This window comes from Tamandua tetradactyla, chromosome 2 (assembly GCF_023851605.1).
Source record: "Tamandua tetradactyla isolate mTamTet1 chromosome 2, mTamTet1.pri, whole genome shotgun sequence".
In the NCBI taxonomy this organism is placed as follows: Eukaryota; Metazoa; Chordata; class Mammalia; order Pilosa; family Myrmecophagidae; genus Tamandua; species Tamandua tetradactyla.
In genome coordinates, this window is record NC_135328.1 from 125445004 (window position 1) to 125470538 (window position 25535).

At 42.1% G+C, this 25535-nt stretch overlaps 1 pseudogene; it reads left to right on the plus strand.

The window, feature by feature from the left end:
* Window positions 1-2874: 2874 nt before the first annotated feature.
* On the plus strand, window positions 2875-6955 carry LOC143657267 (thyroid hormone receptor-associated protein 3-like; annotated as a pseudogene).
* Window positions 6956-25535: the final 18580 nt, after the last annotated feature.

Genomic DNA, 25535 nt, shown 5'->3' on the forward strand with positions numbered 1-25535 from the left:
AGAAAGTAGAAAGACAGCCTACACAATGGGAGACAATATTTGGAAATGACATACCAGATAAAGGTCTAGTATCCAGAATTTATAAAGAGATTGCTCAACTCAACAACAACAAAAAGACAGCCAACCCAATTACAAAATGGGAAAAAGACTTGAACAGACACCTATCAGAAGAGGAAATACAAATGGCCAAAAGGCACATGAAGAGATGCTCAATGTCCCTGGCCATTAGAGAAATGCAAATCAAAACCACAATGAGATATCATCTCACACCCACCAGAATGGCCATTATCAACAAAACAGAAAATGACAAGTGCTGGAGAGGATGCGGAGAAAGAGGCACACTTATCCACTGTTGGTGGGAATGTCAAATGGTGCAACAACTGTGGAAGGCAGTTTGGCGGTTCCTCAAAAAGCTGAATATACAAATGCCATACGACCCAGCAATACCATTGCTGGGTATCTACTCAAAGAACTTAAGGGCAAAGACACAAACGGACATTTGCACACCAATGTTTATAGCAGTGTTATTTACAATTGCAAAGAGATGGAAACAGCCAAAATGTCCATCAACAGACGAGTGGCTAAACAAACTGTGGTATATACATACGATGGAATATTATGCAGCTTTAAGACAGGATAAACTTATGAAGCATGTAATAACATGGATGGACCTAGAGAACATTATGCTGAGTGAGTCTAGCCAAAAGCTAAAGGACAAATACTGTATGGTCCCACTGATGTGAACCGACATTCGAGAATAAACTTGGAATATGTCATTGGTAACAGAGTCCAGCAGGAGTTAGAAACAGGGTAAGATAATGGGTAATTGGAGCTGAAGGGATACAGACTGTGCAACAGGACTAGATACAAAAACTCAAAAATGGACAGCACAATAATACCTAATTGTAAAGTAATCATGTTAAAACACTGAATGAAGCTGCATCTGAGCTATAGGTTTTTTTTTTTACTATTATTATTACTTTTATTTTTTTTCTCTATATTAACATTCTATATCTTTTTCTGTTGTGTTGCTAGTTCTTCTAAACCGATGCAAATGTACTAAGAAACGATGATCATGCATCTATGTGATGATGTTAAGAATTACTGATTGCATATGTAGAATGGTATGACTTCTAAAAAAAAAAAAAATGCTTATGGACCCATAAATATACTAACCAAAGGGAACTGATTATTCAACAAAATCTAGACAAACATGATTGAACTGAAAGAGAAGAATTAAAATTTTCTTGATCTAAAACTAAAAAATATTTCATTTTCTCACAATTCACATAATGGAGGTCTGTCATTTTAGAAGAGCTTACCCCTCATCCCATAACCTTAAGAAATACAACCACAAAATGTAGAGATAGTCCATATTCAGTGAAAGCTCTGAGACAGTATTTGATTACTTATTAAACTAAGCTTACACAAATTAGGAAAAAATGACGTTGAAATTTTGAAATAAAATTTAGTAAGCTTAATCCAGTGAAAGGAATTATAAAGCCCTATCATTCATAAAAAAAAAAATGTCTGTCTCATGAACTTTGGAGCTCCTTGATTGGGCGCATAAGCATTTATGATCGTTAATGTCCCTTTTATTAATATGTAGTGTCCTTCCTTGTCTCTTATGACATCTTTACATTTAATGTCTATTTTATCTGCTATTGATAGAGCTACCCCTGCTTTCTTTTGGTTAGAGCTTGCATAGAAGCTCTATGTTTTTTTCCATCCTTTCACCTTCAATCTATTTGTAACCTTGGGTCTAAGATGAGCCTATGGTAAGCAGCATATCGATGGATTATATTTTTCAATCCATTCTGCCAATCTATATCTTTTAATTGGTGAGTTTAGTCCATTAATATTCAGAATTATTACTGTAAAGGCAGTTCTTTTTTTACGTGAAACCTGTAACATTTTATTTTTTTAAAATGAACTATTTCAGAATAGATCTAAATGTAACTTTTCAAGAAACCAACAAAAAAAAAGTACAGTGCAAAGTACCTCCTCATTAAATACAAACTTTTGTTTTGTGATGCACTGCATCAATGTTTTGCATATGCCTTGATGCAAAGGGAATTTTAAGTTGCATCCTGTTTTAAAGAAAAATCTTTAGGAATTAAAAAAGGATGACTACAAACCACATCAGCAACTAAATTTCCAAGAAAGGAAATTTTTCCTCCAACAAAGCATATTCTTTTGTGTGTATACAACATAGTAGCACTCAGTTTTAATTTAATTGCACCAAAGGCATAATTCTATATTTAAAAAGAAAGTTAAATTATAGATGCACAAAAAACAAAAGTTTAATATACCAAAGACATTTTGTTGTTTGATGCATTTAATGTCGGTATTTGTGGCAATTTTTAAGGTTTTCCAAAAAAAAGGCATTAATAATAGCTCTGTACAATAATAATGTTTAACGTAGCTCAACAGGAAAATGAAAACTACTCTTGCAACATATTTTCACAAATTGTTCTAAAGACAGCAAACTCATGTGCCATTGTTTTTCCCTTTGCTTTAACATATGCTACCGGTAATTCTAACCAGTCTACAATGTATTGTTCCGGGATCAAATACAAACATTCATCCTTGCAAAAATGTTTTGCAATGCTATCTTGGCCTCTATGAAAAGCATAAAATAGTTGTCGGGCAGGGGGGCAAGGTTTGGGCCGGTTGTGCCATTGCGAGGCTGCAGCTGCGATGGGCTGCGATGGGCTGTGGTGGGCCCAGAAATGTGTCCTGACTTTGTACATTGAAGAAGACAGTGGCTGTGCTGGTGTCTTGTGGCAGTGACTGTTTCTGTTTGGGATCCAGGGCAAGTGGAATCATTGCTCCAAGTAAGGTGTGGTTGAAAAGTTGATCCTTCCTCCCAAGATGTCAAACACAAATCGATCCAAGTCGGGAGCTTGTTCTTCTTGCTCAAGATCTGAATTGAGATTTTGTTCTCGCTCATTTTCGAAGTCTCCATCCGAAAGCCGACCTGTGTCTTGTTTGAGGAAGCACAGCCTAATTTCTGGCTCTCCTTCCAGATTTACTCTCCAGCTCATAACCGAGAAAGAAATCACCCAAAAGTACATCAGAATCATGATTTCCGAGGTTACGACGGAGGATATAGCAGGCCCTATTATTTCCTTGGGTGCAACAGGGCTTTTATCCATGGGGCTGATAAAACTGAGGAGGTTATGGAAACTACCGCTCAAATTGGCAGAACTACCGACAGGCATACAGTCTCTGCCGGGGCCGTTTCTAATCCCGGTCCCCAAAGAGAAGATCCCTTCACCATGGCCCAGGAACCATTCTAGAAACTCTGATAAGTCTTCCTCTGACAAGTCAAAAAAACTCCTTAACATCTCCTTCTTCCTCCAACCACAGCCGAGTTGAGTCTTCTAAGTGCAAGTTTGCAAAGGAGAAAAAGTCCTCTTCCAAGGACAGTCGACCCTCTCGGGCTGCTGGGGATAATCAGGGAGATGAAACCAAGGAGCAGACATTCTCTGGAGGCACCTCTCAAGATACAAAATCATCTGCGAGCTCAAAGCCATAGCCAGATGCCACCAGCTGGTTCTGCACCCAGGGCCTCTGCTGTTTCTGAACTGAGTGGCCGGGAGCAAACCCCCACTCCCAGAAGCCCTCTCCAGTCTGTGATGGTCACTCCATCCTAGCCCTGTGCTGGAACCTAACCCTCCACCCCCCAACCCATCTCAGATGGGCTCCACTCTGTCGAGTGGTGCGGGGTTTCAGGCTGGGACAAACCAAGGTCAGTTCAACCATGACTCTGGTCTCTGAGTCCATCTTAAAAGGACCCTGTGGGTAAGAGTCCGCTGGCCACTGTCTCCACGTATGGTTATCCCTGAAGGAGGGGACTGCTGCTTCAGGAGGCCCAGCCTATACAAAAAGGTATCTGGAAAAGCAGAAGGCAGAGAATAGAAAAGATAAAGGAACAAAAACCAATAAATACTGAATGAAAATGAAAAGAAAAAGGGAGCTTTTCTGATGTGGCCTTGAGTGATGGGAAAATGAAATCTGACCCATTTGCTCCCAAACTGATGCTGAGAAGTCCTTTCCGGGGCAGTCAGTCTCCCAAAAGGGTATAAGCTCTGGGATAATTTTGAGAAAAAGACAGCCGACTTCCACACAGAGGAGATGGATAATCAAGATAAGGACAAAGCGAAGGGAAGGAAAGAATCTGAGTTTGATGATGAACCCATGTTTATGTCGAAAGTCATAGCAGGTGCAAATAAAAACCAGGAGGAGGAGAAGTCAGGCAAATGGGAGGGCCTGGGTATGCACTTCCAGAGAAGGAAAAGCAGAAGAAAACAGAGGAGGTGGAGGAGGAGTACTTTTGCAGAGAGATCTAAAAAACGGGTTTGGGGAGCAGCCAGGAGAACTGAAAGCCAGCACAGGAGGGATTTGTGCCTGAAAAGAATTCCCAAGTGACCACTTACAAAGACATCTGGGAGAAAAGCTCACCACTTCCCCCCAAGAAAGAGCTCTGAGAATGGAGAAAAGCTGGGAGCCAAAGGAAACTTTTCCAGAGGAAAGTCTTCCTCTTCCATGCCTCAAGACACCCAGGGCAATGTCTTTTGATGAGGATTTTGCATGACCCAGTGGCATATTGGCTCAGGAACGCAAGTGTTGATGAGATTTAGTCCACAGCGTCAAAAAGAAGTGGGCATTTCAGCCTGTTTTCCAGCACGTACTGTCAGGTCAGCCTCAGCGTAGCCCCTCAGAATTGTCTGTCCATGTGCTGGTTTGAAAGGATGTATGCCCCCTAGAAAAGCCATGTTTTAATCAAAATCCCATTTCATAAAGGTAGAATAATCCCTATTCAATATTGTATGTTTGAAACTGTAATCAGATCATCTCCCTGGATGTGATTTAGTCAAGAGTGGTTGTTAAACTGGATTAGGTGATGACATGTCTCCACCCATTTGGGTGGGTCTTGATTGGTTTATTTGAGTTCTATAAAAGAGGAAACATTTTGGAGAACAGGAGATTCAGAGAGAGCAGAGAATGCTGCAGCATCACAAAGCAGCGAGTCCACCAGTCAGTGACATTTGGAGATGAAGAAGGAAAATGCCTCCCAGGGAGCTTCATGAAACCGGAAGGCAGGAGAGAAAGCTAGCAGATGACGCCGTGTTCACCATGTGCCCTTCCAGCCAAGAGAGAAGCCCTGACTGTGTTCACCATGTGCCTTCTCACTTGAGAGAGAAACCCTAAACTTCATCGGCCTTCTTGAACCAAGGTATCTTTCCCTGGATGCCTTTGATTGGGCATTTCTATAGATTTGTAATTGAGGCATTTTCTTGGCCTTAGACCTGTAAACTAGCAACTTATTAAATTCCCCTTTTTAAAAGCCATTCTATTTCTGGTATATTGCATTCTGGCAGCTAGCAAACTAGAACAGTCCAGCATATAATTACCATTGTTTACCACATTAAAGAGCATCACTTTGGCTCCTTGGAAATGGCATTACATGGATGCTTTTCTAACTACCTAAAGAGAGGAACTGAGCAGGAGGCAGCTAAAAACAAGAAAAGCCCAGAGATACGCAGGAGGGTGGACATTTACCCAAGTACTTTCAGAAACCATAGTTTGGCTCATGATGAAATGAAAAGTCCCCGGGAATCTGGCTACAAAGCTGAGGGAAAACACAAAGATGATCCCATTGACCTCCGCCTTGATATTGAATGTTGTAAAAAAAAGACATAAGGACCAAGATCTTAAACGAGGTAAATCAAGCGAATCAATGGATTCCTGAGACTCAAGCAACTCAAGGGAAAGATCAGCTGAGAAAACAGAAACAAAAAACAAAGTCATAAAGGATCAAAGAAGCAGAAGAAGCCCTGGCGAGCACAAGACCACTCCCAGGTCATTGCTTTCTTCCTCCCAGGTCAACCTTCTCCTACAAAGCAGAAGAGAACACTGAAGACACAGAGGAGAGGAGAGCACCATGGGCTTTGACAAATTGAGATTGGGGACCGTATTAGTCATGGTTCTCTAGAGAAACAGAATCAACAGGGAACACTCACAAATATAAAATTTACAAAACTGTCTAATGTGACCATTGGAATGCAGAGTCCAAAATCCACAGGGCAGGCTGTGAAGGTGACGATTCCGATGGAGGGTCTGGATGAACTCCACAGGAGAGGTTTGCTGACCGAAGCAGGAAGAGCCTTTCTCTTCTGAATCCTCCTTAAAAGGCTTCCAGTGATTAGATTAAGCATCACTCCTTGCAGAAGACACTCCCCTTGGCTGATTACAAATGGAATCAGCTGTGGATGCAGCGACGTGATCATGATTTAATTCTATGAAATGTCCTCATTGCAACAGACAGACCAGCACTTGCCCAACCAGACAAACAGGTACCACCACTTGGCCAAGTTGACACATGAACCTGACCATGACAGGGACCAAAGACTTGTGGGCCCAAGTGAAAGAGCTGGAGGTTGAAATTGAGGAACCTTTCAATTTCGAGCCAGAGGAAGAGGTTGGGGCAGAGGCAGCCACCCTGGGGACACATGAACAGCAGAAACAAAGACTTTCAAAAGAGAAGCTGAAAGGGTGCACGGGTAGTTCAGTGGTTAGAATGTCTGCCTTCCATGCGGGATACCCAGGTCCGATTCCCGGACCATGTACCCGCCCCTGCCCCCATCCCCCACCCCCCCAAAAAAGAGAGAAGCCGAAAAGAGGATGGGACCTGGAGTACACACTCAAGAGCAAGAAATATTACTTGCGTGACAACTGTGAAGATGAGGCAGTGAGAACTGGGTGAGCAGGGGCAGGGTCCAAGGGGCCTTTCCCCTGGATTCGGAGCCAGTTCATGTTCTGGAAACCCATCCGCAGTCCCAAACGGGCCCATGACAAATTCAATGGAGAGGGAGGAGAGATTGAAGACAATGAGAGTGGGACAGAACACTGAGAAGAGAAGGAGAATTTACAGCCCATAGCTGAGTAGGGGCCACTCTGATGGCACCAGGAAGATGGTGGGTGAGGAGCTAAGCAGAGAAGCCTCAAAGATTCTGAAAATCCCCCACCCCCTAGCAGCCACATAGCATCGTGTAACAGCCGAAACACCCCTGGGGCTGTGCGCCACTGGACAGGGAAGGCTGGCCGTGAAGCCTGGGTCAGGCTCAGCTCTTATGCAGAACACAACACACTGTTCTGTTCAGTTTAAAGCCAGATTTCAGTTAGTTTCCCTATTAGAAACCCGCATTTTTGTTCTTAATTTCATTTTATTTGAAACTAAGAGGACTAATTTGATTATTTTCTATCTCTTCTCCCCTTTCCTGATTTTAAAACTCTTTTTTTTAAGACATACACAGTAGTAACATTAGCAAAAAGATTTAATTTGGGCAACTTTGATTCTTAAAAGAGAAAACAAAGCGTGTGAATAAACATTGAAGTGTTCACCTCAAACAAAAAGCATAAAATAGCTAAGAGACTAGAGTTATTTTCAAATACTGTGACTGACTTCCAATAATCTTTTATCTGTAGAAATAATGTCAAAATATCAGATATAGGAACACATTTAATTCTTTGGTATAAGCATGAAATTGTTCATGACAGTTGTGGTAGTTAGATTCAGTCGTCAACTTGGCCAGGTGGAGGCATCTAGTTCTGTTGCTGTGGACATGAGCCAATGGTACTTGAACCTCATCTGTTGCTGATTACATCTGCAGTCAGCTAGGAGGCATGCCTGCTGCAATGAATGATGTTTGACTTAACTGGCTGGTGCTTAAATGAGAGACTCAACGTAGCACAGCCCAAGCTGCTCAGCATACCTCATATCAGCACTCACGGCTCAACCAAGGCCTTTGGAGATGCAGAAAGGAATCACCCCAGGGAAAGTTGTTGGAACCCAGAGGCCTGGAGAGAAGACCAGCAGAGATCACCCTGTGCTTTCCCACGTAAGAAAGAACCTCAGTTGAAAGTTAGCTGCCTTTCCTCTGAAGAACTAATGAAATAAATCCCCTTTTATTAAAAGCCAATCCGTCCCTGGTATGTTGCATTCCGGCAGCTAGAAAACTAGAACACCCCCCCAAGGCTCCAGGAGGGATGCAGCTGTGCCAACACCTTGATTTTAGATCTTCTGACCTCCTGAGCTGTAAGAAGAAATATGCCTTGTTTAAGCTGTTAAATTTGTGGTCATTTTACTATAGCTGCAGGAGACTACTACACATGGAAACCAATTTACACCCTTCTTCCTCCCAGTACATATGAGACCCTTGTGGTTGTTCCAACATCCTGCTGGCTAAGGACACACCTCGAAAGGGCCCAGGGGCTGGACCTCTGCACGGAGAGCCACCTGCCTTTCCCAGCTGCTCAAGCCTCCTGCTCGTCCACAGCCAGGTCTGAGGGCTGGAAAGAAATGCCAGCACACCTTTCAAAATCAAACTCCTTGGAGGGATTGTTCTGAACATTTTTTCTCTTCCAAAAAGCACACGTGACATGCTTCTATGGGCTATGCAAGATATTGAGGCTCCCGGTACACTGGGCAAGCTGGGATAGGGAAAATGGCCTCTTTATCTTTCCTAACTTTCAGCTGACATTTAACATTTCCCCAATTTGTCGATCTCGGCAGCAGACAGCTGTAGCACCAGCAGTTCCTCTGGCCTTGCCTCCTGAAGAAATCCCAGCAATTTCACTTCACGTGAATATCATCACAGATGCTGTGAAATTTCACCTGCTCTTCACTCCTTCAGAAAGAAGGGTGAGGCTTATTGGAATGGCTACTGGAGCTCATTTTTTGATGTATTAATAAAGAAATGGCAGCGAAGGTTGGGTTTAACCAATGAGTATGATTGCTGAATCATTCTACTGATATTTCTGTTAGCCTCCAGTATCTTAGAGCAGCTAGAAATAAAAACCCCAAATAGTGGAGATGTAACCCATACCCAACTCCAAAATCTGTTCCATGAGTAACTGTTGAGATGTGCTTTGAAATTTACTGCCTTTATGTATATATGTTGTTTAAAGAGAAGGAGGAGTATAATACAGAAGATAGGATTTACAAATGAATATGACTGCTGAATCATTACATTGATATTTCTTTTGGTCTCCAGTGTCTTGGAGCAGCTAAAAGAAAAAATGAAAACTCAGGGAATTGTAACCCATACCAAACTTTAAAATCTGTTCTTGTACTTGGAAATTTATTGTTTTTTTTGTATATATGTTGTATTTCACCATTTAAAAAGTTAAAAAAAAAAAAAAAAAAGAAGAAGAAGAAAGAACAAAGAAATGGCTTGCGGTAGATTGTTATGTCCACCAGCAAGGATAGGTCCTCAGTCTTACTCTAGGTGTCTGTGGGTGTTGGTCCATTTTAAGTAGTACCTTGGATGGACTGAGGTGAGTCAGGGCATGGACTCATTTGTGAATGAAGCTTTCTAAGACCCTATTTATGTGTGGCCCTGCTGAATCAGAACAATTCCTGGAGCCCTCCCAGAGAGAAAGCCACAAGGACCCAGGGGCCGAAAGCCAACGGAAACCAGGAGCCCAAGACCCCGGCCTTTGGACGAGAACACCACCGACCGGGAGAAAGCATGGTTTTGCCAATGTCTTGACTTGGGACTCCTGGCGGTCTAACTATGAGCCAGTAACGTCTTGTTGTTCAAGCCAATCATTGGGTGGTATTGGTCATAGCAGCTTGGTCAAACTAAGACATGCGTGTTCTGTTATATCACGATTTTTCAAATATTTTGATAATAGTATTTTAATATAATTGACTTCATTTGTAATCTTATTTTTGCATTGAAACCATTATCTGAGAAGGGGTGTGTGGATGTCACCAGATTCTCTAAGGGGTCCCAGGTGTTGAAGGGTTTAAGTCGCTCTCCTCTGGGCCTCGTGGCAGCTGCAGTATAGAAGGGTGCACCCACCCTCAGAAGCCCCAGAGAGGGGCTCACAGGGAGGAAGGTGGGAAATGCTGAGAGCTCAAGTGGGGGAAGCAGTGGGCGGATCTCTATGTGCCCCATCCGGGTCTTACCATAAGTAGGGCTCTGCAGGTGTCACTGAATTATCAAAAAATTCTAGGAGCATCTTTCTGCCCTGTCAGCCAGGTTTTCCCAAAGAGGCTAGATTTTTCTCTGGATAAGAGCTTAGCTCAGTATTTAAAATAGCCACTCTGGGTGAAAATTAAAACTGTTTCTACATGTTTTGCCAACTAACTGACCCTCTAGAGGAAGATAAGCTGGTTAACAGAATTATGGTGCATATAGGTTAGTACTTGTTGCAAGAATGAATTAGAGGCACAGCAGGCAAGATGGCAGCATAGGGAGGTGTGGGATTTAGTCCATCCTCTTGGGCAGCTAGCAATAGCCAGGAACTATCTGAAACAATCGTTGGAGGACTTCCATGACTGGACACACATTGTACACCAATCTGGAATGAGTAGAAGGGCTGAGGTCACAGCGCAGAACAGTAAGTCTTCCAATCTGTGGAGGCTGGTGCTCCTCCCCCACTGACATGGCAGGCTGTTGTGGAGTTATTTCCCCATGGGGACAAAGCAGTCTCTACTAGGAATAAGGGAAGGTAGCTGAACCAAGCTCTAATTGCAGAATTAATTAACAAGTTTGGACTGTTGAATACAAGCTCTGAGCATAGATAAACCTGGAGGAAGCATGAAAGGAAACTAGAGGTTTCTCCTGCCACCCAAGCTCAGAACACTGGTAAAGAGCTGTGCCCCAAGAAAAAGGGCACATAGAGAACTGGGTACTGACTCCAGATCTTGATTGGTAAACCTGGGGGGCTGGGGTCCTGCTCTGAAAGGATGTTCCTCCCCACCCCCATTTCCTTTTTTGTTGTTGTTTTTACTTTTTAGTTGTCCATTAAATTAAGCTGCAGACATCTCAGTTCTCAGCACTGTCCCAGGCAAGGGTAGACTTAAGATAGGTCCGAGAGACAAAGTAGCAAGTCAGGTGAAGGAGATAATTTTCCAATGGGTCTGTCTTACCCAAGAAAATGGTGGGGTGCCCAACTCAAGTAGCTCAATCAGAGAAGTCAGACCCCAGGGGCTGGGAATCAGAAATACCCTAAGCTTGCCTTCCATCCCAGCTTCTGTCTCAATGCCCCTGGCAGAGATAGGGTCTGCTGAGAATTAAAGGCTCTGCACCACTCTACATTGGTGGGGAGTTGTATGCTGACAAGTGCCACAGATCAGGCAGGACAGGAAAAATAGAGAGTCCAGAAGCTTCACGGGAATGTCAGACAATCTGCTGAATTGCATCCTCAAGGAAAGTTGATACTGATACACCTCTTCCTGAGACTTGGCTCTGTCTGATTAAGGAAAATCTGATTGGGGTAAATACTAGCTGGTGGGACAAGATCCAGAAAAACAAGACCTGAAAAATTCTGATCAGTTAAACAGAAGTTAAGCTAGAGGTCTAGAATAGGTTGAACTGAATGTCAAAGAAAAGATACAGAAAAAAGCCAACCAGCAAGAAAACCCTAGGTAAAAGAGAGAAAATAACTTCCAGAATAAAGTAATCCAGGAAATCAGAAGCCTAGACATCAGCAAAAAAATCACAAATCATACTAGGAAGAAAGAAGATATGGCCAATCAAAGGAACAAACTAACAATTCAAATGAGATACAGGAATTTAAAGAACTAATTAAAGATGTTCAAAGAAATCTAAAAACAAATGAAAAATCAAATCAATTAGTTGAAGGAAGATAAGGCAAAAGAGATGAAGGATATAAAAAAAGATACTGAGCTGGGGCTACCAAATCAATAGGCTGAGCCCTCAATCTTGGGGGTTGTTCATATGAAACTTATTCCCACAAAGGATAGGCTAAGCCTACTTCAAATTAGGTCTAAGAGTCACCCCCAGAGAACAGAACTCTTTTGTTACTCAGATGTGGCCTATCTCTCTCAGCCAACACGGTAAGCAAACTTACTGCCCTCCCCCTCTCTATGTTGGACATCAATCCCAGGGGTGTAAACCTCCCAGGAAACGTGGGACAGAAGTCCTAGAATGAGCTGGGATTCAGCATCAAGGGATTGAGAAAACCTTCTCGACTGAAAAGGGGAAGAGAGAAATAAGACAAAATAAAGTGTCAATGGCTGAGAGATTTCAAACAGAGTCAAGAGGTTATACTGGAGGTTATTCTTACACATTATATAGATATCCCCTTTTTAGTTTATGGTGTATTAAAAAGGCTAGAGGGAAGTGCCTGAAACTATAGAACTGTGTTCTAGCATCCATGTTTCTTGAAGATGATTGTATAATAATATAACTTTTGCAATGTGATTATGTGATTGTGAAAACCTTGAGTCTATGCTATTTTTATCTACAGTATGGACAGATGAGTAACACATATGGATTAAAAATAAGTAAATAAATAATAGGGAGAACAAATGTTAAAATAAATTGAGTAAATTGAAATACTGGTGATGAATGAAAGGGAGTGGTAAAGGGTATAGAAAAAATAGGGGGAACAAAGGTTAGAATATATTGAGTAGATGGAAATACTAGTGGTCAATGAGAGGTAGGGGTAAGGGGTATGGTATGTATGAGTTTTCTCTTTTTTCTTTTTATCTCTCTTTCTAGAATGATGCAAGTGTTCTAAGAAAAAATCATGATGATGAATACACAACTATGTGATGATATTGTGAGTCATTGATTATATACCAAGAATGGGATGTTCACATGTTAAGAATGCTTGTGTTTGTATGTTGTTATGTTTTGTCAATAAAAATAAAATATAAAAAAGATGTCTTTTCATATCACCCTTCATGTGTCATTCCAAGGTTTCTTCACCAGTCATTCTGAGTTTTCTAGCTCTATACCATAGTGCCTTGCAAAAGCACTGCATGAATAAAGTAATAAAACTTGATTGTTACTATCCTCAACAATAGAGGGGGATAAGGAGTATGGGTGGAGTTATGGTGGGGTTTTTTTTTATTCTTATTTCTGTTCTGGAATCATGAAAATATTCTAAAATAGATCATGAGGATGTATATAAAACTGTGTGATGATGATGTAACCAGTGATGTATGTTTTGGATGGTTTGTGTGATGTATGAATATATCTGAATAAAATTGCAAAAAAAAAAAAAAAAGATACTGAGCAACCATAAAGAAGAATTCAAAAGCTTAAAGAAACAAATGGCAGAATTTATGGGAATGAAAGGCACAATAGAAGAGATGAAAAACACAAAGCAGACCTAGTAGCAGATTTGAAAAGGGGGAAGAAAGGATTAGTGAACTAGAGGAGAGGACATCTGAAATCCTATACACAAAAAAAAACAGATAGGGGAAAGAATGGGAAAATATGAGCAGAGTCTCAGGGAATTGAATGACAACATGAAGTGCATGAATATATGTGTTATGGGTATCCGAGAAGGAGAAGAGAAGGGAAAAGTGGGCAGAAAAACTAATGGAGGAAATAATCACTGAAAATTGCCCAACTCTTATGAAAGACATAAAATTACAGATCCAAGAAATACAGCATACCTCATATAGAATAGATCCAAATAGACGTATTCCAAGATACTTACTTATCAGATCATCAAATTTCAAAGATAAAGAGAATTCTGAAGGCAGCAAGAGAAAAGCAGTCCATCATATGCATAGGAAACTTAATAAGACTATGTGTGGATTTCTTAGTAGAAACCATGGAGGTGAAAATTTAACTTGTATGGTCCATTTAGTTTAACATCATAAGTACATGGAATCTTGAATAGGGTGTGAGATTTTGTTGGTTTGTCCAGGTTAGTGTGATGCCCCAAAATATTCCAGAGTAATTTGGGCAGTGAATAAAATACTATTTGCAAAATTCCATTGGAGGACCAGGGAGAAAGGAGGAAATATTCAACTTCCCCATTTGGAGAATTTCTGATATTCTTGCAAGCAGTGGGGACAACCAAATCAATAGGCCAAGCCCTTGATCTTGGGGTTCACCCGTATGAAACTTGCTCAGATGTGGCCTCTCTCTCTAAGCCAACTCTGCAGGTGAATTCACTGCCTTCTCCCCTACATGCAACATGACTCCCAGGGGTGTAAATCTCCCTGGCAACATGGGTGAGACAAAATAAAGTCTCAGTGGCTGAGAGATTTCAAACAGAGTTGAGGGGTTATCCTAGAGGTTATTCTTATGCATTATATAGATATCCCTTTTTAGTTTATGGTGTATTGGAGTGGCTGGAGAGAAGTACCTGAGACTGTTGAGCTGTGTTCTAGTAACCTTGATTTTGGGAGATGATTGTATAAAGATATAACTTTTACAATGTGACTGTGTGATTGTGAAAACCTTGTGTCTGATGCTCCTTTTATCTACTTTGTCAACAGACAAGTAGAATATATGGAATAAAAATAAATAATAGGGGGAACAAATGTTAAAATAAATTTAGTTTGAAATACTAGTGATCAGTGAAAGGGAGGGGTAAGGGGTATGGTATGTATAATTTCTTTTTCTGTTTTCTTTTTATTTCTATTTCTGAATAGATGTAAATGTTCCAAGAAATGATCATGATGATGAATATGAAACTATGTGATGATATTGTGAATTACTGATTATATATGTAGAATGAAAAATCAAAATAGGAATGTTTGTGTTTGGTTTTTTTTTGGTATTTAAAAAAATAAAATAATTTTTAAAAAAGAGTGTTCATGTTTGTACAGTGAATAAAAAAGTATTTGTAAAGTCCCCTTCAGGGAATGGTGAGAAAGGGGGAAAACCCAACTTCCCCAAGTTGAATTCTTGATATTCTCACAAGCAGGTGGACAACCAAAGCTATAAGCTGAGCCCCTAATCTTGGGATTTGTTCATATGAAACTTAACCCCACAAAGGATAGGTCAAGCCTACTTAAAATTAGGCCTAAGAGTCACCCCAAAGAGAACCTCTTTTGTTACTCAGATGTGGCCTCTCTCTCCAGCCAACACAACAAGCAAACTCACCACCCTCCCCCTGTCTACGTGGGACATGACTCCCAGGGGTGTGGACCTTCCTGGCAACGTGGGACAGAAATCCTAGAATGAGCTGAGACTCAGAATCAAGGGATTGAGAAAAACTCTAGAATGAGCTGAAACTCAGCATCAAGGGATTGAGAAAACCTTCTCGACCAAAAGGAGGAAGAGTGAAATGAGACAAAGTGTCAATGGCTGAGAGATTCGAAACAGAGTCGAGAGGTTATCCTGGAGGTTACTCTTACACATTAAGTAGATATCACCTTGCTATTCAAGATGTAATGGAGAGGATGGAGGGAACTGCCTGAAAATGTAGAACTGTGTTCCAGTAGCCATGTTTCTTGATGATGATTGTATAATGATATAGCTTTCACACTGTGACTGTGTGATTGTGAAAACCTTGTGTCTGATGCTCCTTTTATCTACCTTGTCCACAGATGAGTAGAACATATGGAACAAAGTTGAATAATGGGGGAACAAAGGTTAAAATAAATTTAGTAGATTGAAATGCTAGTGATGAATGAAAGGGAAGAGTAAGGGGTATGGTATGTATGAATTTTTTTCTGTTTTCTTTTTATTTCTTTTTCTGAATTGATGCAAATGTTCCAAGAAATGATCATGATGATGAATATGCAACTATGTGAGGATGTTGTGAATTACTGATTATATATGCAGAATGGAATGATCAAAAGTTAAGAATGTTTGTGTTTATTTGTTGTTATATATTTTTTAATTAAAAATTAATTTAAAAAATGTTCATGTTCGTATGTTGTTTTCGTTTGATAATAAAAAATAAATTAAAAAAATATTTTTTCAGAGAAACAAACATTGAGAAATACTAAAGGAAACACTACAGGCAGATAAGAAGAGACAGAAGAGAGAGATCTGGAGAAGAATGTAGAAATGAAGGCTGTCAGTATAGGTAAAAGGAGAGCACAATATTGTAAGTATAAGGAACAAAGCTGAGTATGAGTATGGTTGAATGAGGAAGGCTAGGGGCATGTGTGACAACAGAAGGAAAGATAGGATAAAAACTGGGACATTTAGCAAAACCTAGAATGGACAATAATGATGATTAAATGTACAAATATAAGAAAGGTTTTACATGAGGGAGAACAAATGAATGTCAACATTGCATTGTGTTAAAAATGGGATAGTATGCAGGAAAAAAATACAATCAATGTAAACTAAGGTCTACAGTTAACGGTAACATTGTAATATGCTTCCCTTAATTGTAGCAAAAGCATTATGTTAAAGCTAAATGTCAATAAAAGGAGTATTAAGGAAGGGGTATGGGATTCTTGGTGCTATCGTTGTTTCTTCTTTTTGTTTGTTTTATCCATTTTTTTCTTTTTTCCTCTTCTCCTTTCTTTGCAGAAGAAATGGATATGTCCTTTTATAGATTGTGGTGGTGAATGCATACCTAGGTGATTATGCTGGGAGCCATTGATTGTTCACTTAGGATGGCTTAGATGGTATATGAATAAAACTGCTTAAAAAATAAACAGAGAGATACAAGTGCTAGAAAAAAGTGGGGAGATGTTCCTATTCGCTGTTGGTATGGAGGTAGGGTGGCGCCCTCTGGAGGGCAGTGGCGTCATTGCAAGGAGGCTAAGTGCAGGGTTGCCATATGACCCTGCAACCCCGTTATCAGGTATAGATTTGGAAGAACTGAAAGCAGAAACACGAACAGATACCTGTACACTGGGGGTTATGGCTGCGTTATTCACAACTTGCAATGGATGGAAGTGGCCTAAGGGTACACAGACGGATGAATGGAAGAGTGAACTGTGGTGTATACATACAATGGAATATTGAGCAGCTGCAAGAAGGAATGAAGCTGTGAGGCAGGTGGCTAGGTGAATGGGACTTAAGGACAGCATGAGTTTTTTTAAATTTATTTTTTACTAATTTTTAAATTTTTTTAAAAATATATAACAAACACAAATATTCTTAACTTTTGATCATTCTGTTCTACATATATAATCAGTAATTCACAGTATCATCATCATATAGTTGCATATTCATCATCATGATCATTTCTTAGGACATTTGCATCAATTCAGAAAAAGAAATAAAAAGACAACAGAAAAAAATTCATACATACCATATCCCTTATCCCTCCCTTTCACTGATCATTAGCATTTCAATCTAAATTTATTTTAACATTTGTTCCCCCTATTATTTATTTTTATTCCATATGTTTTACTTGATGAGGAAAGTAGGTTGAGTGAAATAAGCCAGAAATGAAAAGACAAATATTGTAAGTCCTCACTAATACGAGCTGACTATAATGAGCTTACTCTGAGAATTGAATTCAAGGGCATAGGTTATCAGGTAATAGGATCTGGGCAGAGACTGGGCCATCAACAATTAAGGAGTACAAAATGTTCAATTAAGGCCTGGATTGTAAGCCTTTATAGCAGTCACATCTATTCGCGAGTTTTAACAGTTATTTCTAAATTCAGAGATGCTGAGCTCTTTGTGTATAACGGTCATTCCCTGAAAGTGTGGGTTTTTATGTGACACCTGAGACTCAGAGTTAGAGATCTGAGCTATGAAGGTCAGCATTAGCCCATACAGCAACTGTTGAAGAAGCTGAAAAAGAGACCAGGCTTTAATTAGAGATATGAATGAAATGGACCTCGTTAGGATCAAAGTAAATCAGAATACAGGGTAAAGGATGATATTGTCTGTGTTTTAAAAACTCAACTTCTGTGTGAGACCAAAGGTAGAGATGTTTATTTGGCAAAAAAAAAATTATATTTTATGTAGCACGTTAGCTAATTTAATCTGTACAGTCGTTTATTTAGATGACCTAATTACATGGAACCTTAAATAGGGAATGAGATCTTGTTAGTTTGACAGATTAATGTAATATCCTAATACCTCCCAGAGTAATTTGGACAAAAAATAAGAGTATTTGCAAAGTCCCCTTGAGGGGCTGGGGGGAAATGTGGAAATGTTCAACTTTCCCATCTGGGGAGCTCCTGATACTCTCACAAGCATTAGGGACTACCAATTTAATAAGCCAAGCCCTTGATCTTGGGTCTTGCCCTTACAATACTTATTCCTGCAAAGGAGAACCTAAGCCTACCTATAATTTTCCCTAACAGTTACTTCCAGAGAATCTCTTTTTCGCTCAGATGTGGTCCCAATCTCTGTCTAAACCCAGTTCTGCAACAAAAATCATTTTCCACCCCCCTAGGTAGGACATGACTCCCGGGATGAACATCTCCCTGGCAACGTGGGGTTGAGAAAGCCTTCTTGACTGAAAGAGGAAAAAGAACTGAAAGAAAACACAAATTTCAGCCACTAAGAGATTTCAAACCGAGTAGAGAGGTCATTCTGGAAGGTTTTTTTTTTTTTGGTTTTTTTTTTTTGCATTATATAAATATTCCTCTTTAGTTTCTAGTGCATTAGAATAGCTAGAAAGAAATATCTGAAACTGTTGAACTGCAATCCAATAGCTTTGATTCTTGATGATGATGGTATAACTGTAACTTTTACAATGTGACCATGTGATTGTGAAAACCTTGTGGCTGATACTACCTTGATCCAGCGTATAGGCAGATGAGTAAGAAAATAAAGACAAACAAATAAATAAATATTGGGGAGGTAAGGGGCATGGGATGTTTTGGGTTTTCTTTATTTTTTATTAACTTTTTTGAGTAACGAAAATATTCTAAAATTGATTGTGGTGATGAATACACAGCTCTATAATGGCACTGTGAACCATTGATTATACACTTTGGATGATTATAAGGTACGTGAATATATTTCAATAAAATCGCATTTAAAAAAGAGAGAATGAATTAGAATCTGTAGTCCTCTTTGACATCACTAAGTTGCAAGGGTTTCCAAACATGTCAGGTATACAAAAATTGAAGAATGCTCAAACGTAGCTGAAGCCAGGAGACATTACCTAGTGGTTTTGGAAATTTGGCCCTATCAACTCAGGCTGAGTGTGCTGGTTTGAAAGGATGTATGTCCCCTAGAAGAGCCATATTTTAATCTAAATCCCATTTCATAAAGGCAGAATAATCCCTATTCAATACTGTATGTTTGAAACTGTAATCAGATCATCTCCCTGGAGATGTAATTTAATCAAGAGTGGTTGTTAAACTGGATTAGGTGACGACATGTCTCCACTCATGTGGGTGGGTCTGGAGAAGTTTCTGGAGGCTTTAAAAGAGGAAACTTTTTGGAGAATGAAAGATTCACAGAGAGCAGAGCAGAATGACATAGCCACAAGAAGCAGAGCCCACCAGCCAGCGACCTTTGGAGATGAAGAAGGAAAATGCCTCCCAGGGAGCTTCCTGAAATAGGAAGGCAGGAGAAGAAGCTACCAGATGATGCCGTGCTCGCCACGTGCCCTTCCAGATGAGAGAGGCACCCTGACCGTGTTCACCATGTGCCTTTGCAGATGAGAGAGAAACTCTGTGTTCACCATGTGCCTTCTCACTTGAGAGAGAAATCCTGAACCTCATCGGCCTTCTTGAACCAAGGTATCTTTCCCTGGATGCCTTTGATTGGACATTTCTATAGACTTGCTTTAATTGGGACATTTTCTCGGCCTTAGAACAGTAAACTAGCAACTCATTAAATTCCCTTTTTTAAAAGCCATTCCGTTCCTGGTATATTGCATTCTGGCAGCTAACAAACTAGAACACTGAGTTAACTGGACCCATGGCCAGCAACTTCACCCCAAAGGGCACAAGCCATAAAGCTTTTTCCTTAATGAAACCAATGAAACAAACACTACTGTGACGATGAGATAGTCACATGGAAAAAGAATGAAATGTGAGCCCCCTGTACAGCACACCAAAAAAAAAGCAAACCCACACACTAGAAACCATCCAGATGACAGGAAGCAGAAGACCAACTAAACAGAACCGTGATACATCCATACAATGGAAATTAATACATTTAGGCCACATACAACACAACCTAAAGTAGAGCAAAAGAAGTAAGACCCAAGAGGGCACTTGCTGTGTGAGTCCCTCCATTTCAAGTTCAAAAGCAGGGAAAGCACCAAGAGGACGGCTGTAATAAAAAACAGATAATAACAAGAGTTAACGTGGGATGTGGGGAAACTGGAACCTTTATGTAAGAGCCAAGGGTTAAAACAAGACCTGCAGAATTTGTTGGGAGCAGCTGGCGTTAAAGTGGCGGCAAGAAATTGAGGAGACAGTTATTTGCTTAATGGAGAACAGTCTGGGAGAGAAAGAATGTTTGTTTTGTCTTAGCCCCAGGTTCTTTGAGGTCATCTTAAGTAAGCAGTCTGTATTCTCACCAGGTGCATGTGTACTCTTTGTCACGTGAACCCTGCAGTATATGAGCAGGAACTAGTTAGAATAAAGTTGTCTGATGTCTCTGGTCTGTTATCGCTGAGCTTCAGACCCCCTGAACCCATCTGTGTCTGTCTTTCATTCTTTCTTTCCCATTATTCTTTAATATCCTTCGAGCTCTGTTTCATAGGAAGCAACACCTTTATTCAGTGCTGGTGGGAATGGAAAATGGTGGTCACTTTAGAAAAGAATTTGGCAGTTTTTCAAAAAGTTAAACATAGAGTCACCATATGGCCTGGCAACTCCACTCCAGGGTATTTGCCCGAGAGAACTGAAAGCACACGGACACACAAATACTTGTACACAAATGTTCATAGCAGCATATTCATAATAGCCAAAAGGTGGAAACAGCCCTAGTCCATGGACTGACGGGTGGATGAATAAAATGAATTTATATCTATATGATGGAATGTTACTCGTCCCTAGAAAGGAATGAAATTCTGATACACACTACAACATGCGTCAGGCTTGAATGCATGGTGTTGAGTGAAGCCAGACATGAAAATTCACACATTGCATGACTCCATCTACATGAAACGTCTAGAATCAGCAAATCTAGAGACAGAAAACAGTAGTGGTGGCCAGGGGCTGTGGGTTGGGGGATGGGAGGTGACCATTGATGGACACAGGGATGCTTTTTATTTCATCTGTTCCAGCAGATCTTTAATAAACCTGAGCCTGGGACCAGATGCTGACTCGGGGGGCAGTGCAGGTTTCAGAAGGTACTGCCCCTGGTCCACAGAGAGGGTATGGGGCCAAGGAGGCCGTTCCCCTCACTGGGTGGCAGCATGGCCAGGCAGTAATGAAGATGGTGGCCACAGGGGTGTGGACGAGGCCCTGGGTGGGCTGACCTCGCCGCGCCTGAGGACCTCCCCAGGCTCCAGGTGGTGCCGTTCACCTCTTGGCCACGTGGAAGGTGTGGTCCCCCTTCGTGGCCCATGTCACACCAGCTCCTCTCAGTGATGATCCCCATGTGGTTGGCTGCCATCAGTTCTTCGCCTTCCTTCTTTCAGCCTCTCCCCCAGCTGTCATCCATGGCCTGGCCCTGCTGACTTTCCGCAATCCTCAGCAGCGAGACAAACTCAGGCAGCGAGGGTCACTTGCCGCCATCCTGCCGCAGGGCCCGTACGGGACCCTGGACCATGAACCAGAGCTGCCATGCGATGCTCCGGGTGCAGAAGGGCTGTCCGCCTGGTACTGGCGGGCTCCAAGGTCCTGAGGACGTGCTGTGTCCCCTCGCCCATGTCCAGCTCCTTGCTAGGTTCTGTCTCCTCGGCCTCCTCACTCTTGTCGTGGCCTTTGCTTGCCAGGAGCTTCACTTGAAAGTCATTGATTGAGGCCTAAGGGATATGGCATGGATGAGCTTTATTCTTTTTTCTTTCTTTTGCTGGAATGATGCTGTCATGGTCAGGTTCACGTGTCAGCTTGGCCAAGTGGTGGTGCCTGTTTGTCCGGTTGGGCAAGTGCTGGCCTGTCTGTTGCGATGAGAACATTTCACAGAATTAAATCATAATCACATCAGCTGTATCCAGAGCTGATTCCATTTGTAATCAGCCAAGAGGCGTGTCTTCTGCAATGAGTGATGCTTAATCTAATCACAGGAAGCCTTTTAAGGCGAATTCAGAAGAGACAGGTTCTTCCTGTCTCAGCTGGTGAGCCTCTCCTGTGGAGTTCATCCAGACCCTCCATCAGAATCGTCGGCTTCACAGCCTGCCCTGCAGATTTTGGACTCTGCGTTCCCGTGGTCACGTGAGATACTTTCATAAATTTTACATTTGCAAGTGTTTCCTTTTGATTCTGTTTCTCTAGAGAACCCTAACTAATACAGATGCAAATGTTAAAAAAACTGATTGTTGTGATGAATGCACAACTGTGTGATGATATTGTGAGCCATTGATTGTACACCATGTATAGAATATTTGTATGTCAAGAATGTTTGTATGTTTGCTTGTGGTTTATAATAAAAAAATATTAAAGAAAATAAAAGAAAGTCATCCCAGGACACGTGGCTGAGGCCATCTGAGTAGCACGGCTACTCCTTGTTCTACTTGGCAGTCTTCTCGCCCAGCTGCTCTCCTGGAACAACGCCACTGTGGCCGGGGCTCCAGTGCTCTGCTGTTTTTGGTTGAGCGAAAGACAGATGTGACGTGCCGGGCTCTCACCACACCGTCTGTGCCAGCTGTCCACGGCCCACCAAGACCGTCAGGATAATGCACACCAGTGGCCTTCAGACGGGCTTGTAAGAAGCAGAGCTAGAAAGCTCCTCACTCAGGCAGAGCCAGCAAGGGGGTGGGACGGGGGCCGGGGGGCGCCCAGGGGTGGGGCACGAGGGTGGGAGCAAGGGTATGATGTGGGGGTGGGACGAGTTGGGGTGGGGCATTATTTCTGAGGTGAAGAAAAAGTCCTGGAATTCGACAGTGGTGACAACTCTGCCAATACACTAGAGACCGCTGAACTATAACTCGATTTTATGACATGTGAATTATATCTCCATGAGGAAAATTTTAAAAAAACAGCAGGCACACTGGTCTTTGGTGTCATCAGAGTCAAGATCTTGGTGAGTGGGGGAGGCAAGTGGAAGCTGCCCAAGAGGCCCTGGGGACAGGGGAGGTACGGTTTGGTTTCCTATAGGGCGGGAGGTGGCTGTGCTCCCTTCTCAGCCACGTGTGGACATGTGGGCACTTCCCTGCATGTGAGACCCTAGCTGAGCTGCAGAGTGGAGCTCAGCAACTCCACGGCCCAGCCTGGTTGGGCTGCCCCAGCCATGGCACATTGGGACTCACGGTGCAGTGTTGCTTTCTGCTCTCTGGCCCCCTCCTGACCCTGAGGCAAGGGGAGTGTCCCTGGATACTCTAAGGCATGTGTGCCTTCTTTTTCCTGACACAAGTTTCACATATCACTTCTTCACTATCACTTTCTTAGCACGAAGGCAGGGTCTGCATGTCCCATGCTCTCCCCAGAGGCCAGCACGGAGGGTGGACAAAGGGCAAACAGAGTGCAGTGACCTGCAGGTGCTGGTTTGAGGCTGTTGTGAACCCAGAAAAGCCATGCTGTTTACCCTCATCCAGCCTCATGGGGGCTGACCCATTGTTCTGAGTGGGACTCTTTCATTAGGTGGTTTCCATGGAGATGTGTCTCCACCCATTCAAGGTGGGTCTTAATCCATTTACTGGAGTCCATGAAGAGAGAACCATTTTTGGAAAAGCTCAGAGCTGATATAGACAGAGACATTTGGAAATGCAGAAAGAAAACGCCCCCAGAGAAGCTATTTGAAACCAGAAGCCAAATGACCTGCAGACACCAGCATGTACCTTCCCATCTGGCAGAGGTGTGTTCCAAATGCCATCAGCCTTTCCTGAGTTAAGGTATCTTTCCCTGGATTCCTTAGTTTGGATACATTTATGGCCTTAGAACTGTAAACTTGTAACTTAATAAATCCCCTTTATAAAAGCCAACCCATTTCAGGTATGTTGCTTTCTGGCAGCTGTAGCAAACCGAAACACAGCAGAAAGGGGAACCTGCACAGGTGCATGCATATGGGGGAGTTTGAACAGCTCACCCAGAATCTATGCCTCTTCCTCTAGGAAGGTTTTACTTCAATAAAAAAGAAAAAGAGGATAGACTCTCAAATACCCTTAAATGTTGCAGCCATCATTTCCTTGGCACAAACACAAGACATGGAAAGAAAACCAGAAAACAAACTCTACCACCCATAGCCCAAGTCCATTTGAGTCATGGCCCATGAAACTCAAGAAATCCTGTTCAAGGGTGTTAAACGGGGTATGTTAGTTAGATTCAGTTGTCAACTTGGCCAGGTGAGCATACCTAGTCTTGTTGCTGTGGACATAAGCCAATGGTACGTGAACCTCATCTGTTGCCAATTACATCTGCAGTCAGCTAGGAGGCGTGTCTGCTGCAATGAGTGATGTTTGACTTAATTGGCTGGTGCTTAAATGAGAGATTGCAACATAGCACTGCTAAGCAGCTCAGCATTCCTCATCTCAGCACTAGCAGCTCAGCCCAGGCCTTTGGAGATGCAGAAAGAAGTCACCCTGGGGAAAGTTGTTGGAACCCAGGGGCCTGGAGAGAAGACCAGCAGAGACCATCTTGTGCCTTCCACGTAAGAAAGAACCTCAGTGGAAAGTTAGCTGCCTTTCCTCTGAAGAACCAACAAAATAAATCCCCTTTTATTAAAAGCCAATCCATCTCTGGTGTGTTGCATTCCGGCAGCTAGCAAACCAGAACACGGGGCTTCACCCCGACAGCTGTTTTCATGCCAGGACACTCAGGGTTGGTAACTCCAAACTGGCAGCCTCTGGACCTGGGAGCTGCCAATAAGGGAAAGGCCTTGGCACCTTCAGCTGACTGAGAATTACCATCGGCAGGAAAGAAGAGACACACTTTTGTACCTGCAGAGCACAAAGAGACCTGAGGAGGCCCCTGGGGAAATTTCCTTAGCTACCACAGCAGATGCATTAACTTTCATTGTCTAGGCATTAGTAGAAAGCAATGAATAATCAATTGACTGATGGAAAAAATAATCAAAACCCCGATCAGAAGGAAGGACTAACGATTTCCTCCTGTGGGACCCACAGAGGAGGCACCCATAACCCTGGGAGTACTTGGGCCATATCCGCATTGGAGGAAAACAACGAATGACCTCTTTGCCAGTTTGAAATTGTTGTGTACTCCAGGAAAGAAAGCTACCAGATGCCACCATGTGCCTTCCCAGCTGACAGAGAAACCCTGAACATCATCAGCCCTTTCTTGACTTAAGAACGACAACATCGTCAACTGCATTAAAGGAACGTCCTCCATGAAAATGGCACTTTTTCTAGAGTGACAAAGAACCTCTGAGCACTGGAGTTTGGGGAATGTCATTGGTAAATCTGCATTAATCAGTATGGTTAATTTGAAGATTAAATAAATGTAAATCTCCAAGCACATTTAATACAGCATGGTTTATGTGGATTCAGGTACAAATGGAGCTTATCTTGTGGTGAGTGCAAACCCAGAGGAAGACGTTGTCAGCTGAGCTGTTGGCAATGCAGTCACCAGCGTCCGTGAACTTGAAGGATGTAGATATAGAATTCACCCAGGAAGGGTGGGCCATGCTGGATGCATCCCAGAGAAAGTCATCCAGAGATGTGATGCTGGAGAACATCATTCATCTGCTCTATATTGTAAGCTCTTACAGCAGTCACATATGTTTATGAGCTGCGGGCTTGTCCTCACGTTCGCTTAGGCTGGGTTTAGCCAGGTTCCATGCCGGGCCACAAGG